The following is a 19524-nucleotide window of genomic DNA, read 5'->3' on the forward strand; positions in this document are numbered from 1 at the left end:
TTGCACTTCACATCATCTGCATGTGGCTGACGACAATCTAACTTGGCTTTTTCTCACCCTTTTGCCCAGCCGCAGGCATTGGGCCCCCAGCACACTCAGCAGACCCAGCACTCCCGTCGCCCAGCTCCCGGTTGCCAGCCATGTCATAATCAGCAATCAGCTTGGACGTGGTCATTATTGCTGCCTTTGCCTCTGCTGCCTCTGCTGCCTCCTCTGCTGCTGTCTTTTTGTCTTTGTGGTCAGCTCCTGTAAATTGCCACTAAAAGTGTTGAAGTGCTGCACTTGGTTTGTCATTAAGACTGTCTTTGGTGCGGCGAGGGGATGCAGGGGCTGCACTGTGGCTGGCTTCAACCTTTTATATACTTATAATATTCATATTAAATTATGCACTCTGCGGGTTTTATGTCTGCGGCTTACACGGCACTCAAATTACACGATGTCCAATGCTTTGGGTTCTTTACGACCTCGTTTCTTGGTCAGAATCTGTTGCCCGGCTCCTCAAACATTTTGCTTAATTTAATATACATATATATATGCATTTTTTTCTGGCACATTTTTTGTTCAGAAAGCTTCTCAGAAAACAGCTGTTAAGTCAGGCAAACCTGCGTGGATTATATTAACTGCTTCCTGGTCTGAAATTTGAGCTTGACATACTCTGTAAGCTTCCTCCGTCTGGGTTTTTTCTACAAGCAAGTTGGCCCCAAGACGTTAAGTATTTGTTTTTCTTATTGATTGGTAACAGACCGTGAAGCCATTGAAAAACGTTGTTAAGAAATTACGTAAGAACATTTATTGCTTGTTTTGGGCTTAATTTAGAAATCTAGTTTCAATTGAAGCTCTCAATTTTTCTAATTGATTTTTAGGTCTCTACGATCGAGTATTTCAACTCTATTTTATCTACTTGATCTAGACTTAAATTACATTTAACATACTTTCACTAACAAAGTTTACACCTAAAAAAAAGGAACAAATGAAGTTACAAAATAGTTGCTTCAATTTCATGTCAACTTCAACTGTTTTCAAGTTCAGTTCCTTTCAACTTCAACCGATTTCTTAGCTTGTGTTTAACTTTTAACTAATACGATTTCCCATGTTCAATTATTCAAGTCCTCAATAATTGCTTGCAAATCTGTTTCAATTCAATTGAACTTCAATTGTTTTCAACTACAACTGCTTTCAACTTCAATCGAATTCTCAGTCATTTATTAGATTAGCTACTTAAATCTTCAATAATTGTTTCTAATATAGCTTCAAGCTTGAATTCGTTTATTTTAATTTCCCATGAAAAAAGTGTTATTTTAATGTTCATTATTTTAAGTATTAAATATTTAATTCTGTTTAAATTTAATATACAACAAAAGTTGCTTCCATTTTCATTTCATCTTCAATTCTGTTCAGCTTCAGTTGCTTTTAACCTCAAATGAGTTCGCAACTTCAAGTGTTCCACTTTTAATAGAGATTCACGTTAACAATTTGTTATTTCAAGTTCCCATGACAAAAGGCCATTCCATTGGCATTTACCCCACAATTTCATGGTTCAACATTTCCATTTCAATTTCTGAACTTGAGTGCAAAACAAAAACACTGTAATTGAATAATGATCGTTGCGCCCCCTTTTTAGTTGTTGTTGCGCTATCTAAATACGCGTACAACAATATTTAACTGCCTTGCCTCCTTGCCACACATACGTCTGTGTGTGTGTGTGTGTGTGTGAGCGTAATCAATAAGAAAACTTGTGTTGGCCAAGAGGCACATGTTGGCCCTTTTGTAATGACAAATCGCTTAATTAAAATGCGCAAACGCCCCAATAAATATGCAATCGCATAGTGCAGCATGTTGCATGTTGCATGTTGCTGGTGGCAAGCGTTGCAAGCGTCGCTCAGTTGCAACTCATCGCTCACTCGCTCAATGCTAATAATTGTCTATAATTTTAGTTAATTTATTGCAAACGCTTTCAGCAACATGCTGCGTGGCAAGTCGGCCTTACCTGGCATGTTGCAGCAACATGTTGTTGTCGTTGTTGTTGTTGTTGTTGTCGTCGTGTGCGTGTAATCGAAACCGAAGCGAACCGAATCATTGATTTCCTGCGCATTTCATGAGCTTCGAAAACGAAGACAACGCATCGATTTCACGCCCCAAACCCCCCGCACACACACTCGCACACACACACCGTGTGCTTAGCTACTTTGGCAGCCTCCGCAGAGATCTCTCGTGCAACTGCAACAGTTTGTACATTTGCTGAACTGGTTCTCAGCTGCTGCTGCTGTTGCTGCTGGCAAAGCCAATGTTTAGTCTGGTTTTGTTTCACTTTTCTCAGTAGTTATAACTACTTTTTTTTTCTTCTTCTGCTTCTTCTCATTTTTTTCACATGTGCTGGTTTCTTTTTTTGTATTTAGAACTCGTCAGCGACTTTGTCTGAGAGTTTTACTGCGTCTCCGCGTCTTAAGTTCTCGTTGTGTTTATTTTTTTCTTCTGTGCTCTTCTCTCCGCTTCTCTTTCATTTTGAGACATGGAAGTAAAACTAAATTCATTGAACTTTCGCATGAAAATGCTCTCAAGGTTATCAACTTTGCCGCCTGTCCGGTTGCCGATCGTGAAACGGCAACAACAACAGCAAATGCGACAACAACAACAACAACAACAACAACAAGAGAGGCGTTGACCACGTCGTCGTAGAACGTTGTTCTCTATGGTTTAGAGACTTTGCAAGTACATTCAACCTGACATCACTCTGGCGTTCACTTGCTTCTATACTCTCGCATAGGGTACTCTAATTATGTCATGCTATTTGGAGGCTAACAGCTCTGAGACCTTAGAATATATGTATATTCTTGATTAGCAGCAGTTGGCGTGTTTGTCTGTCTGTTTCTATGCCAAGTAATATCTCTGCTTTAAAACTTTAAACTCGTTCTTCTATCGGATCGGACCACTATATCATATTGTTGCCATAAGCCAATCAGTCGAAACTAGGTTCTTGTATGAACAAGTTTTTTGCTTATCAAGATATCATGACCAAACTCGGCTTTTATGAGCTCTACCATGCTCTTTTCATAGTTCCCAAGTCTTATCAACATAGGCCCACTATATCATATTGCTGCCATAGGAACAATCGGTCGAAAAGTAGGTTCATGTATAGAAAACTTGTTTATTTAGCAAGATATCTTAACGAAACTCGGCATTTCTATGTTTCATTATACTTCCCAAATACATGGAAAACCTTGTCAACATCGGTCCACGATATCATATAGCTGTCATAGGAACAATCGGTCGAAAAGTGGGTTCATGTAGGAAAAACTACATAAAATCTTAGTATAATCAACCTCACTCCCCTATATTATATAGCTGAGATCGATCAATAATAAAGCTATTGTAGAGCAAAATGTTCTGTTGGAGATATTCTCTTCTAGGCTGCACAGCCCTTGGCTATACTCTTCCATAAGAGTATTTAGACGTCGGCTTTCTGCCTGCGCCCCTCTTGTTTTGCTGCTCTCAATGCATGACACGCCCGTGTTTTAGCTACAATTAACTAGCCAGCCCTTGGCATACGTAAAGACCAAAGCCAAAGCAACACTTGAATTTTTTTTAGCTTGGTTTGTTTTCTTGGCGTGGTTTTTCAATTGATTAAATTGCGTGCCCCACAATGCAATTGAAAGCACATGTGGCATATGAGATATGTCTCGGCCCCACCAACAACAATAACTAATTTTAGAAGCTGTTACATACAGTATACCCCCCCCCCCCCCCCCCCCCCCCCCTCCCCCTGCTCCCATAATGCCACAATTTGCTGCTTTTATAATTCCCCCAATCTCAGTTCATGTGTGTTTATTTTTCTCACCCTTGACGCTTTTTTTTGTTCAGTTTTGATTTAAGGCCGCGCATTCAAATGAAATGGTTTTTTTTTTTAATATATTTTTTTACGTGTGTCAGCTTGTTGGAATTTTGTAAAAAGCCGCCTGTGCCTCCGCTCTGGTCGGTTCTTCTTATATATATATATTTTTCTTAGCACTCATTTATCAATATTTTGCCACATTAATAAACCTCTATAATTTTGCCTTAAAAGGAGCACACAAAATCTTTGACCTTTCAGCATTTATGGATTTTATTATTTATGTAAAATGTGTGTTTGAAAGTTGTTTATGCTTGCAACTGTAATTAGATTTTCTTTTGGACTTAGACCCAATTTTTCTGGAGCCAGACCAAAAACTAAACACAACGAATACTTAAATTTTGCTCGTACTTGTGTAGCTGAAGTGCCTGGCCATAATTACGTGGTAGCTTGGCTACCTCAACGTGTCTTATTTGTTAACCAAACTTCTCGCTGTTAAACAGCATAATTACATGCCACAAATGCAACTGCAACAGCAGGTAGACAAGACACGACCAAACGATTGGACAGACTCGACTCGAGGGACGTACAAGTTTTGTCTAACTATTGCGTGTCAGACGGAGTTACATAGTTGCAGTCCAGTTGACTGACTATCTGTCTGTCTGCCTGTCTATCTGGCCTGCTCCTCTCTCTCTCTCTCTCTTTCTGCCTGACGGCCCTTTCATGTGCATACAACATTTTGGTATAACATTTTCCACGACAATTTTGAATGCCAGACACGAAAAGAAAAGCAAATGAGACGAACGAAGCAGGTGACTTCCTGTGCCCAAACTACTTACATATGTAAATGCACAGTCAGCCTCGGTGAGCCTCGGCAGAGTCTAGCTGCTAGTCAAAATAATACTCATTTTATGGCAATGCACGTATTTTTGATATTTTTCAATAGATAAAAGAAATTTGTTGTTGAGTTTTTTGGGTGAACCCTTCGAAGAATCAAAATGAAAACACAAATCAATTCGAAGTAAGGAAATGAAGACAAAACAATTTATATCACATTTTGTTTATTCATTTTGAACGTGTATAATTCCCAAGTCGTTTAAGCGTCGAATTTGGTATAGTATTTTGGATTTGTTTTCTGTATACAACATTTTCGACTCTTGTAATTCGCAAGTCGTTAAAGCGTAGATTTAGTATAGTGCTAGGGTTTCCTTGGAAGTGGAACGTACATTAAGAGTAAGAAGTGAGAACAAAGCAGTATGAATTAAGAAGCGAGAAGTAAGAAGTAAGAAGTGAGAAGTTAAAAGAGAGCTCTAAACAGATATTATTCCTATTGCCATATATTACTGAGTAGAGATGATTAACTGATCACGTGATATTTTAATAATATATCTTCATAACTTATTTTATTTATTTATTTATTAATTTTTTAATTTATTTAAAAAATTATATAAAACTTCATACATACATAGTCTGGTGATTGACAATTTTGTGCTGTTCCTATGTAAAACTATTTAAATATGATTAAATTTAAATTAATTTGTTTACTTTTGTTAAAGCAAAACGCAGTTAGAAACTCTAGAAGTCTCTGGAATAATCGTGTAATCTTTAATTGCGCATTGCCAACTACGCTTAGTAAATGTTTTTAACTTTTAATCTGTTTGTTTTTTATTCAAAATTAAAAAAAAAAAAAAAACACCTTAGACAACTGGTTTATTTAAATACAAAGTTAAACTTATTATTATTTAAAGTAAAGTAGTTTCGAGTGCTGGAACTAAAATCAAGTCTCCATTATATATAAATAAGTTGTCTACATATAAATTATTAGACAGTTCCAAACTATGATTTATAGCATTTATTTAAATACAATATATATTTTTAATATAAAGAAATATTAAAATATAAATAGTTATTATTATAGTAATTATTTATATACATACAATTATATATATTATATATTGTGCACATATATATTGATTATTAATTTAATTGAATGAAACTGTTCGCCAAGTTTCTACAGCTAATAATGGTGGAAAATTGTTTTTCCGACAGTTTTCCATCACTTATCAATCTGGCTTTGTGCGTAGCGCTTCCTCTTCTTGCTGCTACTTAAGTTAAAGTTTACAGTTACAGCTTTTTGCCTTTTTGCAAATCCTTCATTTCCTGCTGTTGCTTCTGCTTTTGCCGAGGGGATAGTAAGGGGCGAGAGGGGGTGGGGGGCTGCTGTTGCTTGTGGCACTAGCCAAGGCTCAATTATGTTGCCTTATCGTCTAATTGTGACAGCACACGCCCTGTCCTTGGGCACAGCTTTTGTTGTGTGTGGCATGTGGCATGTGGCAATGTCGACATCCGCTTCCGTTTCGTAGCAGCGCATTTCAATATACAACATGTAGACAACTTAAATGGTAATTAAATATAAAAGAAATTGTTGCAACATAGTTGCCTTAAGCTTAAAACGAACTCAAGTTGTTCAATGTGGAATTTTCAAATAGAGCAGCAGCCAGTTCCGGATATGCACAAAATGCATAATTATAGATATTACGTATACGTAATGGCTTCGAGCCTCGTTAGCCAAGGGTCTTACGGGCACGCACAGCAACAGCAACAACAACAATAACTGAAACAACAGCAACAACAATCAAGACAGGAAAAGGCGTTGAAAGTAAACTTGGCTGACAGGCGACAAAACGCAATGAGCGGGCGGTGGGGCGGCGGCAGGCAAGTGGGCGCGGCTGAGGCATAGAACTTGACTATGGCTAAAATACCAGTTTGCAGCATGCAGTTGCTGTTGTTTGGCATTCATTTATTTAACTATTTATTTATTTTGCATTTGTCGTATCTCTCTCACGCTCGCGCTCTCGTTGCCTCTCTCTCTCTCTCTCTCTCTCTCTCTCTCTCTCTCTCTCTCTCTCTCTCTCTCTCTCTCTTTCTTTCTGGTTAGCTGTTGCCCCGCTGTTAAGTTTACAGGATTTCCAACTGCTGGCAGCTGTTGTTGTTCTTGTTGTTGTTGTTTCTTCTGCAAAAGTCTTAAGCAGTTGTTGTTGTTGCCTTTTCTTTCGTTTCATTTTGCTTCGCTTTAATTTGGTAGTGTCTGCTCTAACGGTTTCCACAGAGCTTTGATACGAGAAGCTGCAATTGCAAACAGTTATAATTACACAGCTGACTTACAGCGCATGAGGAATGAGTCAGTGGGCAAGGGGCGAGGCAGCGCGAGTGGGAGTGGGAGCGGCAGTGGGAGTGGCGGAGGGGGGTCAATATATAATCACATCAAAACTAATCAGCAATCAGCTGCGTCGCACATGACAACAAAAACAGACAGTCAAACGACACTCATGATGAGCATGATGATGATGATGCTGGTGGGGATGATGAGCATGATGATGATGATGATGATATTGAGGGAGTAGGGCAGTTCAATTTTATGTTTGTATGCACTCGTACACTTGTGGGCAAAATAATATGTACATTATGACAACTTATGATCAGGCTGATGAAGTTGTTGAAGATGATGCCAAACTGATGATGATGATGATGATGATGTATGCACACATACACTTGTGGTCAGAATAACTAGTACATTAACACAACTCATGAGGCTAATGCTGATGATGATGATGATCATAATGAAAAAGGTTCACAGCTTCTTTTTGCAGGCACACGTACACTTGTGGTCAAAATAATGAGTACATTATCAGAACTTATTACTAAGATGATTAGCATATTGACGGGGGAGGGCAGTACACTTGTGGTCAAAATAATGTGCACATTGTCAAAACTTGTTTATTATAATATCATATAATCAAAAATAATAACATATAATATATAAAAATATAAAATGAAATAATTTAATTTATAATATCTATGTTCATTAGAAAAGTCACTTGAAGAACATTAAAAATAAAACTAGCAAAACTTTTGGTTAGTTTTCTTTTTAAAACAGTTGTTTTAAATCAGAAATATATTTCTTACGTACCATTCTTTTGTGGAAACACTCCAAAAATTGATTATCTATTATATATCCTTTCTTGGATATGGATATGAACCTAATTAATAGAAAAATTGAATCCCAATCTAAAAATCGATTATTTATTAATTCCTATTTCCTGGTAAAATAAGAACCCAAATTATTGTAAAGTTAAATCCCAAGATTCTAACGTAACAAACTTCAGCTGAAAAACATGAATGCCATACAATTTCAGTCGGATGCATAATTTCTAGATACCAACTGTCCAACTAGATAGGGTATTCAAGCTAACCCGCTTCTGATATGCAATAAGCACGTTTTTATGAGCTCTTAGCAAAAAATTGTTGGCTAATTAGTTGGCATGCAAAATGCATGACCAATTGCTGCGTGTCCGAATCGAATGTTGATTGCATTTTGGGCAAAAACCTAACTGCTGATGACTGTACTTAGACGTATGTCCAGGTTCGAGTTGCAATTAATCATTAAGAGCAAACAGAATTTCATTCATTGATCGGGCAACAGAAACGCCCACAACAACAACCAGAACAACAACAACAGCGACAACAACTTTTATCGATTTTGTGTTCTGACAACAACTCAAAAAGTTGATTTTGTAAATGCATTTTGTTTGTTTGCTGCCACTTTGGCCTGAAGCTTGTTTAATTAATGAGTAGAGTGTGTGTGCAGTGTGTGTGTGCAGTGTGTGTTTGGAGTGTGTGTAGAGCTTGCTGCCAGATAAAGTGACAATTTGTAATGCTCACATAAAATATTATATTTTATTTAAAGTTTTTACTCGTTTAAATGCCTTTTCTATTCGACTTTCGGTTTTCGTCTGCAATTCGAACTGGTTTCCAGCTAAGAGTTACCGTCTAAGCACATAAATTATGACTACACTTGTCTACCAAAAAAACTAACAAAATATATGTTTGATCCAGTCAATGATTTGGCCAAAAGCCGCCGACATGGCGAAACGATTTAAGATTTGCGATCTTTTAGCCCCAAGCTCCGTCGCCGTTTAAACGTTATTTATGACACTTGCCACATGATTTGCTGGCTAAAACTCATAAAGCTGCATAACTGATTTGGGCTCTTTTCCATATTTACGACTATTTGCAGCGCATAAAACAGTTTATAGATTAATTAAAATGTCTCATTCTCTCTCTCTCTCTCTCTCTCTTTTCTACTTGCAGGTAAGCGAAACACTTGATTGTAATATATGGCTCAAGAGTCTGGTCGGGCACAGGTAGGCGCCGCCTTTAAACTGCCTGCAAAATGTGTGTAAAATTGCAGCTGATTTTATATTGCTCTGCACTTGTATTTAATATCACAATTCAACTTTAGAGAAGTGGAAATTCATTTTAATTAAGATACCTTTGTTGAGGCTATGCAGTTTTTCAACACTTTAAAGATGCCGGAAGTAGGAACTGCTTTATTAACTATTTTATAAAGATGTGTTAAAGCTCTTCAGATCAAATCTTAATTATTCCTCGGGTTAAAGCTGTTCAGATCTACGCAGAATGACTTTGTCACAAAGTCTGCCTCATTTTAAAAAATTTTACACACAATTAATAAAACTATTATAAGTCCAAAGAAGCCAAAAACAAAAAAGCCCGCTTTAAATAAGATTAATCATTTTTTTATAAATATGAGACAAGTTCAAAGTCATCTAGTTCCCAAAAACCGCCTGTTTGACGGTAAAACTATTGTAGCACTTTTTTAATTATTTTCAAAAACTCCAAAGAAATCGAAAGTTGGAAGAGTCTAGATAAATTTGGGTTTAATTAGGTGTTATATAGTTTTAGCCAAATCATGACGTTTTTCTCCTGACTTCTTTTTTTTTTTAAAAAAAACTACAAAAAAACACCAACTGCATTTGCAGCGAAACCGTAAGTCGGAATAGCCTAAGTTAATTAGGGTTTAATTAGGTATTTCATAGAGCTACATTAGAGAATTCATCCCAAAAATAGTTAGCCTAATCTTGTAACTTTTTATCTGAATCTCCAATCTTTTCTCTTTCAAAATAAAAAGTCTTCTAAATTGCAGCGAAATTGTAATTTGGAATATGACTTGCACAAAAAATTTGTACACCCTTTCATTATTTTCAAAAAATGTAACGAAATCGAAAGTTGGAATAGCCTAAATGAATTATGGATTTATTAGCTATTTCATTTACTTACATTATAGAAGACATTCCCAGAAATATCATCCTAATCAAGTAATTTTCCCTCTCAATCTCCATTCTTTTGTCTCTTACACTTAACACTTTTTAAATATTTTCAAAAACTCTAAAGAAAACGAAATTTGGAACAACCTACGTTAATTTGGCTTTAGTTAGGTTTTAAATAGACTTACATAAGAGAAATTATCCCAGCATTTATTAGCCCCATCATTCTATATACCTTCTCTGAATCTCCATTCTTTTCTCGCACAAAAAGAAGAAATTCTCTAAATTGCAACGAAATCGTAATTCGGAACAGTCCTCGATTCGCGCACATATAATTGCATTTACATGACCTGCTCATTGACCGATTTGATGATTAATCATGAAAAATGAATATAAACTCGATTTTTTTTTTTTTTTGTACACTCCGAAACGTGCAATTGCGACGTTTGTCGTTTTTTGTTGCTTTTCCTCATTTTTTGGGGTCTTTGGCTTTGCTTATCTTATCCACGACTCTCTGGCTTTGGAGATACTACGCTCAGTTCCATCTGGTTCCATTTTTTTGTTGGGGCCATCGCATTTATTTGTCTAACGCAACTCAAATGACTAATTTGCTTTTGATTATTTGCCCTCTACGTGCGCTCTTCTATCTCACCTGCGAGTGCATTGAACTCTGCTGCGTATACGATTCACTTATCTCTCTCTGCCAGCAAAAAAACTGAGAGAGAGATAGAGAGAAAAAGCCACAAAACCAAACGAAGCGCAGACTTAGCTAATGGTCAAAGCTGTGGAAAAGCCATTTCAGGCGTTGCACAAAAAAACCCCGAACTTTTCTCAATTTTTTTTTTTTTTTTTTTTGGGTTGGATTAGGTTCGGCATCAGACCCCATTAAAACACCCACGCAGATGGCCATAAATCAGCTGGAAATCAAATGGAATTCGGATTGATATATGGTTAAAGTTGTGACTTGTTACAATAAGCTGTTAATGGGCCCCTAGTACAGCGTGAGAATTCGATTATCCATTATCAAGATTGTTCGAGCACAATTCGATTCCCATTCCCCGAATGGGTGCTTGAGATTGGATAACTGTAAAACTCTATGTAATTCCCTTGGGTGCATGGGAACCAAATGTTACAAGTGCAATTTACAATATAAATATTGTGCAACTTGACAATGAATACAAAATTAGCCTGCTCAAATTAGCAAATCACAATTAAAAGCAGCATGCTCGACAAGTAGATACCCTATGAAAGTTTTTTCTGAATTAGCTTTTATTGATTTTTATAATACTTGGTATTATATCTTGTTTCTGAAGCCTCTTGACAAGATGTGCACAAGTTCAGCATACCCTAAACACAATATACCCTGTAACGGATTTCTTAGCTGAATAGAAACGTGCTTGTAAATAATTCTTTGTTTATGAAGCTTTTTAATAAGATATGCACAGATTAAGCATACCCAAAACATGTTATACCCTACAAAATATGTGTTAAAAGTATATTTTCATTGATTTCAACAATATTTAGTAGATAAAGGTAAATATTCGTTAGTGCCTCTCACAAAGTTGTGCACAAGTTGAGCATACCCCAAGCAGAAGTATCTATGCAAACAGGGTATAAACATTGCTCACGCTTTGTGACGCATGCTGCTGGGGCGGTTGGGGCTTGTTGGGTGGAGTAGGTGGCCCAGGGAGGCGTTGGCGTTGGCAGGCAGCTTGACAAGCAGCGCAGAGACAAGCGCACATACACACACACACACTCAACAGACTTACTCAACACAACACAACACACACACAGAGACTTGCACAAATGGCAAATGAAAATGCAACCTTGACAAAGGCGGCAACAACAAAAAACCACGCGCCAAATTACAACATCAACCAGGTTGTTGTTGTCATTGCTGAGAGTTTTTTCTTCTTCTTTATTTCTATGCATTGATATACCCTCTACTATTAAAAGGGGGAAAGCGTATGTTTTAGGCATACAAATTACAGAAGAAGGAATAATGTGACCAGGTTTTGCAAAGCCCTCCTTTGCGATTCTCATATGCTCAAGTAAGGTGGGCACAATTTGATGTGACTTTTGTTTTGAGTTGTGTATTTTAAAGACTTGAATTAAAAAATAAACTCGGACTCTGTTCTGCTCCTCCTCTCACATTTCTAATTGGTGTTAGTATTTGCCATCTTTCTACGCGATTCTCATGAATACAAGTAGGTATTATAGATTTTATTGTTAATTCTACTGCGTTTGTGAATGTGAAAGACAGAAAAAAGTCATTGACAGTAGACCGAGAGAGATATAGAGTGAAAACCAACAAGCCTGTTAGACGTACATAACAGGGTATAGCCTAGTCAAGCACTCGCGACTTAAGCACGTCTATTTGGTGTGATTATTTGCCTTCTGTCGCGAGTTACTTCTGTTTTGTATTGCCGCAGCTGCTGCTGATGATGGCGCGTTGTCAAGAAGCGGGAAAGCGTTGTCATCGGCAGCAACGCCAACGACAGCTACTGCCCAAGCCTGACGCTCCCTGTTGTTGTTGTTGTTGTTAGCTACTCTTTGATATGAGTTTTTAAGTATTTATATATAAATATATCTTTTTGTGCATTTGTTTTATTTTGTGGCCGACATCGTGCCAAGTTGACATACAACTGCAGCGGCAACTGCAGGCAATTGGAACACTGAGCTTGTGGCATGCCACAAGCAGACGATGACGACAATGGCGGGCCGCAGAGACATTGCCCCAAAACGAGCGGCAGGGCGCGAAGCGTGACAAGGCAACAATTGAGCCCAGCGAACAGAACTGAATGAGAATTGGGGCCGAGAATGGTTTTTACGATTGAAATAACAGCCCCCAAAATAAGTGATATGATATCTAGGTATACTTTGCAATTACTTTTATCAACCCACAATATAACAGTTCCAGCTGAAAAGAGAATTGTTAGGGCTAAAGCATTGTAGTAGTTGCAGTGTGACCAGCGCAAGCGAGCAAGAAAAGAACTAAACTTGCTTTTGTAATATCTGGCAACACTCTTTTTGCCTCCGCTAATAAATGCTCCTACTTAATTTGGCTGTCAGATAATTTAATGCTCCAAATATTCTTAAGCCACATTCTTCATATGCAAATTCCCACATGCAATTAGTCATCTTTTATTATATTAATTGTGTTCACCTCTTTTTCTTGTTCTTGTTGCTAAGGTCACACCGCCGCCTCTGCGTCACAAATTTCCCTTGCCATTTGCGCATCCATCTGGCCGCCCCCCCCTCTTCGCTCACCCCCGCACTACCCAGCCACCCACATGTCATTGACTTTGTGCTGGGCCATAAATTAAGACACAGCCATAAAGACGACTATTTTTAAGTATAATACATAAAACTGTATATGCGCGCTCTCATGCATTGGATCATAGTATTTATATATACATATATTATATATACCTATGTTATAGATATGGCAAGTTTCGTTTGTTTTAGGCTTTAATTCTGTGTTTGTTCTTCTTCTTCTCTATCGATAATGTCTGGCATTTAACGACAATTTTTATTTGTCTTCTTTTTTATGAGCTTTTAATGCAGCGACACACACACACATGCACACACACGCATGCAAAGTTTGAGGAGGTTAGGGACGACGGCGCCCACACGCAAAGATTTCATCATCGGAGGCAGCATGAACTTTTTATTTTATTCTATTCTTTATGTTTTATTTTGGGCGTCGTACACTTGACACAATTCTCCAAACACTTCTCGAAATAGTTTAAAAATAAAATTGGACGACGACGCGAGCAATCAACGGTGCTTTGGGCAAGGGGAGGGGGGCAAGGGTGAAGCTTTAACGGTGTGCGCGCCGAAGCGGTTGCGGCGTGTGAAGCGCGCATAAAATTAAATTTGGGCACGAATATCGACAGCGCGCGTCGTTCGACCACATGGCGTGGCGCAGCGCCGACGCTGACGCTGGCGTTGAGTAGCTTGGCAGGGGAGCAGCGCATTGGGTGCGAGTGTGTGAGAGCGCAACTTGGGCAAGGTCATTAAACCATACAAAAGCAAAAGCAGCGACGCCGGCAGCGACGCGCCGTCATCGTCATTATCAACGTATTTTGCCTGTGCCTCTGCTTGCTCAGCTGTTTGTTATAGCTTGTTGTTGTTGTTGCTGTTGCTGTTGTTGTTGGTGATGGTGCATTTGTTTTGCTTTTATTTCCGCTTGCGCTGCATTTTCAACACATTCGCTAAACTGGAAATACATTTGAAAACTGTAATGCGGCCTTATACAAAAAAACCCATATATAATTAAACGCACACAGACACGCACACATATACCTACACCTATACATACATATACACACACGCCCACAGCCCTCTGCGCCAGATAATTTGCATTTGGCTTTGCTTAGGCGAGCTAAGCTGCGCTTAATTTATGCATTTTTAAACATGTTTAAAATCTATTTCTCTACAATTCGTTCGGTATGTCCGCTCTGCCACTGCTGCTGCCCGCCCCTCCCCATTGCTGTGACATTTGAAAGCTGTGAGAGAGTGTGGGCTGCTGTGGGAAAATATTATTGCAGAGGCGACAAGTTTCTTGCATAGTTTATAGACAAAAACACATATATTATTTTGACTTTGGCCCTGGCCATGTCGCTGCGTTTAATTTATTGATTTACTGCGAATTGCAGATGAGCTCAGGCTTAAATGCTGTCAAATGCAGTCCGGACAGCGCAGTCGCAGCGCTGCTCTGTAAAACGTTTGCATAACCTTTAACAGCTCTCTCCCTTGCGCACAGTTTTGGCCTCAGGGGCCGCCTTTTACATAAAAAAAAATGTCAACAATTTCAACGCTCAAACGAATTTGCTAATTAATTAGGCAAACAACAACGTAAACGCCCTGGGGGCGTGTCAAGTGGGCGACGTAAGCACGCGTCGCTGGTAACGGAATAGCGCAAGCGAGTGAGAGTGAAAGAGAACAACAACTTTGATAATTTGAGACTTGTTGTAAAAAACCAAAAGATTGCAACACTTGAGCAGCGCAGCTGTGGCCCTCAAGAATGCGGCGAACTGAGCGAAAGCTCTGAAACTGACACCCGAAGCTCTCACTTTGCGTGAGTCAATTGGGCGCTGCTGATAAGCACCGTTATCTCTGCTGCCGCCGCGGCGCTGGTGCTGCTGACTGCTCAAAAATTGTACATTAAATTCGCTAAAATTGTAACTCAAACTTGTTGTGGCATCTGTTGAAAATGTTTTCTTTGCTTGTCTTATGCTAATTTTGCCGTCTGCCCACAAGTTAAGTTGAAAATCTTAATTAAATATTTAAATGCGAGCAACGAAAAGAAACATAAATATATCCAGTTAGCAAATTGTTAGCTAGCGGCTTATTAAGTTATTCGTTTTTCTTGGCCAACATTCAGTTGCCAAATGGCTGTTAACGAGCAGCAACAATAACAGCTGTTAAAAAATTGGACTCAACTCTGGGTGACACATTAACATGAAACAAGAGACAAGCAAATAACTGGACAGACAAGTGGAGCTCTTAAATTTTCAACCAGCAGCTGTTAATTGCCGCTGTTTGTGTCGGAAGGGGAGGGGGTGAATTTTACATTGACGGATTTCTGCTCAGATCAATTGAAATTGAAAAATGCGTGCGTTTCAAACGAATTAAATAAAATCAACAGCAACTGAACAAATAGCAGCTTCAAAGTAAATAATAAAAGAGCATGTAAAGAGAGAGAGGGAGAGAGTGGGAAGAGACAGGAGGGGAGTGCGTTAATGAGCGATGTGCGAAATGCTTGCTAAAATAATACGCACACATTGCCCGATTGCAATTAATGTCAACGATAAACGTCAAAAGATTATCGCCAGTGTGGGAAAACGCAGCGATTGGAACAGAACAAACACGTAATCAACAGGGGAACTATTTGCAAAAAAACAAAAAAAAAATGGGAAAACCTTTTAAATTTGCACATGTAATTGTATTTTTATTTGCAGCATGTTTAATTTTAGAAAAACTCATGGGCCTTCGATTAGACCTAGGTCTAATTTCGTAATACTGAATGCCGTTAGAAGCTTGCATTAGCTGCAGGGTTGCATTACTTAGCTATGGTAATTGGATTACCAGGCTTAGACCTAGACCTAGCCCCAGATGCTTGCCCGTTCTCCAGGGTCAACTATTCTAGAGATACGTAACAAAGCCTCTTTGAAAGTCTCTTAAAAGATGTTGCAACTTTTAAGCTTTAAACTTGTTTTGTTTTTCCTATTAAATTATGCACAACCTCTAAAATTGTTAGCTTAAACAGAAAAGCATGCACTTCTTGGCTTATTTAAGCCGCAATTCATTAAAGTAAATCACATTTGGCGCTAGCTTAAGCCGGCTTCCGCCTGCTTTAAGCCGCAATAAGCCCTGGCAATGATTAAAAATAACTTGCACGAAAATACGATGAATTTAAATCCCTTATTGGATTTGGTTATTCGCATTTGATATTATTGTACCTGCCGCTGTCCAAGCGCTTGCGCAAATATTTCCAGCAATCCGCCTGCGAGGCACAAGTAAACAATTCTCGGGAATATTCAAATATACGTGCATATCGAAGTTATTTTAACGCAACGAAAACAAAATATTTGCGTGCACAATAACTGCGAAAATGATGAAACGGCTGAAAAGGCTTTTCGGCCCAAAGGCAACTTAATAAACAAGTGAAAAGCTTTAATTACGAGCCAAAGGCAATTTATTTTCAATATTTTTATTGAGGCTATTTTTAAACAATTTTGACAAATGCAACGCGCAAAGATTCCGAGCTCTAAGAGACTAAGAAGTTGTAAATTGGTTAACATTGCGTATACGTAATATGCGAAATAAACTGGAACCGAGCTTGAAAATTGCATTTTTGCAGCTTACGAACGCAGCTTTGCGGGAAAATGGCAACTGGGGAATATTTAACTAAAAACGAAGCGAAAAACTTGAAATTATTTCGTTTTTGCCATTCGCCTTGATCATTAAGCAGCTGTTGCACTCATCAGTTGTTGTTGCTTTCCATTCCATTCAATCATCAATCAAAATTTTGTGCTGTGCGTGCGCAGGCAACTTTAATGATGCAACTTGCAACTGGCAACGGGCAACGGGCAAATGCAGCAGCAAATTGCCAGCCTGCGGGCAGCCTCGAGCAGTCCCTTGACCCTGAGACGCCTCCCATGCCCATTCATGCAACAGAGAGCTGTGTTCGTCTTTTGCTGCACTTTCGACTAATCCATCAGCAAATGAGCCAACTGCCTTTGGGGGTTGCAAGCTCACACACACACACGCACGCACACAGTTACAAAAAAATGCAATAAAAGCGTTGTTCACGCTGACCCTTCAATTCTGTGGCAGCTCCCCTTCATCCCAGCCCTCCTCCCTCCATTTGGCACTTTTTGCTGCACTCTCAAGTGCGCTTTGCCCGAGCTGCGCTGTAAGCTCTTTATATGCATATATATCTATATATATATATACTCTTTTTTGCCAGGACTTTGTTGGTCGCGCTCGCTCTCAAAGTGGCCGCGCTTTTCTATCTTTGCCGACTTCCGCTTGCCCCTCGCCCCGCTCGGTCCTCTGGCTGCGCATTGATGTGCAAAGTTTTTATGACGCATTCGTGATTTCTTCTTTTATATATACATTCTTTTCTTTTTATTTTTCATTTTATTTAATGCTGCACTGCGTCCATTTTGATGCTAAGGCCTTTTGTCCTTGCTTCAAGTGTTGACAGCGCTGTGGTTTTTCACGACTTTACTTTTGCCTCTCTTGTTGGGCCACTCGACTATGTGGCTTTAAATTAGCTTGCTTCACTTTGAAAATTGTTAAAGTTGTATTAAAATATTTTACAAAAATTGAATGTATGCGAAAAAAGTGATTGGAGATGCGGGGCATCGATCCCCGTACCTCTCACATGCTAAGCGAGCGCTCTACCATCTGAGCTACATCCCCTTGTGTTCGAGTGACCGCAATGTCAGCACATAAAACGAATCAAAACTAGCAGAGAGCACAAAGTGGAGGCGCGCAAGAGAGCGGTGTTCATTAACAGCGATCGCCAGTTTGGCTGCTATGCTGTTTACTCACTCCCACATTGCTTATGCTGCGCCTATAAATAAACGCACCCGATAACAGCTGATTAACAGACTTGTATTGACAATGCTCACTCACACTTTGACTTTCTCTGCGAGAGCTTTTTAAAGGCAGCAGCTGCTTGTTAATTGGGCATGTAATTTGCAAAATCATGTGAATGTGTGTGAGTGTGTATGTAGGGTAGCTACTTTTGTCGCCGTGCTCAATTACTGCTAATTAGCAGCACTGTTATTGTTGATTAAATATACACAGAGCACGCGAGAGTGTGAGACCACATGTTTGTATGTGTAGCTGTAGTTATGTTAAAAGCTAGCCAAGCTCACTCTGTCCCTCTCTCGCTTGGCACATATTATAATATCAGTTGCAAAATTAGGTCACAGCACGCTGCTGATAATTATGATGATGAACAACGTGTCGAACGTGTTTGTTGTTGCTATCTGTCAGCTGGCGTCAGAATTGCAGCAGCGTCACAGCAGCAGCAGCAGCAGCTGTTCCCCATTTACTTTCAATATGCGTTTTAGTTTTCATCTTTTGCTTCAATTTTTTTGCACACTGTTCTTCATCTTCTCGGGCTGCCTCTGAATTGCCAACACGATTTGGGTCACAATCGTTGTCGTTGCCTGTGACGTCAGAGCGTCTAGTCGCCCGACCTGTTAACATGAATGTCTGTCGTTAACAGCAGGCGGCTGGCGGCTAATTTAATGAGCGAAATTGACGTATCAGAAGTAGGTGGCTCTGCGGTTGGGATAACCGCAGCAGCAGCAGCTGTTTGATTTATATGCAACGGTTTTCTTTTTTATCAGTCGCAAACGTGGCGCAAGTTATTGCAACAGCTGCGTGCGCATAACTGAAACTCTCATATGAAACGTGCCCAGACCCAGCTGGTCGGCCAATTTCCGCCCGGTGTACCCAAAAATACACACGCACAAAGCCAAAGCCGAAAACCAAAAACCAAAAACCGAAACCCTGTGCTAAAACTTCTGCTTCATTAGCGGCATTTGTGCAGAGGGGTGAGCGGGTAGTGGTAAGGGGAGGGTGGGGGGATGCCACAAGCAGTGTGGCTTGTATAATTTATGGCTCACCTTATATAAGGAAAAACTCTTTTGGCCTACATACTTGTCGTATGCGTAATGTCGTTAAATAATGCCACATGCCACACACACACGCACACACACACCAACACAGCGACAACACACGTGATTAATCGCATTACTAATCAATACAAATGTCACTCAAGCGCTGACATTTGAGATTTGTGGCCAGTTGTTGTCTCTTTGGTCTCGCATTACGCATACGCACAGTAGTCCAAACTGTCTGTTATTGTTGTTGTTGTTCTCTATTGTCAATTAACTGGCGTGTAAATTGACTTAACCTGCAACAAGAAATAAACGCAAAAGACAAACTTCAGCTGCAGACACGTTTGCACAGATTTCGCCAACAATTTTCCAGCATTTTTCACATTGTTAGCCCACAAACATTTTGGCTATTGATAACCTGGCT

At 39.2% G+C, this 19524-nt stretch overlaps 1 protein-coding gene and 1 non-coding gene across 4 annotated transcripts in view; one reads left to right on the top strand and one right to left on the bottom strand.

Annotated features, from left to right (window-relative positions):
* LOC115766840 (serine/threonine-protein kinase NLK2) overlaps positions 1 to 19524 on the top strand; it is an 87826-nt gene that overhangs the window by 38471 nt on the left and 29831 nt on the right. The gene's annotated exons all lie outside the window — the stretch shown is intronic.
* On the bottom strand, positions 17814 to 17886 carry Trnaa-agc. Its single transcript has one exon. It is a non-coding gene; the product is annotated as a tRNA-Ala (tRNA).

Source organism: Drosophila novamexicana, unplaced genomic scaffold, assembly GCF_003285875.2.
Source record: "Drosophila novamexicana strain 15010-1031.04,08,12 unplaced genomic scaffold, DnovRS2.1 tig00000009-arrow-pilon, whole genome shotgun sequence".
Lineage (NCBI taxonomy): Eukaryota > Metazoa > Arthropoda > Insecta > Diptera > Drosophilidae > Drosophila > Drosophila novamexicana.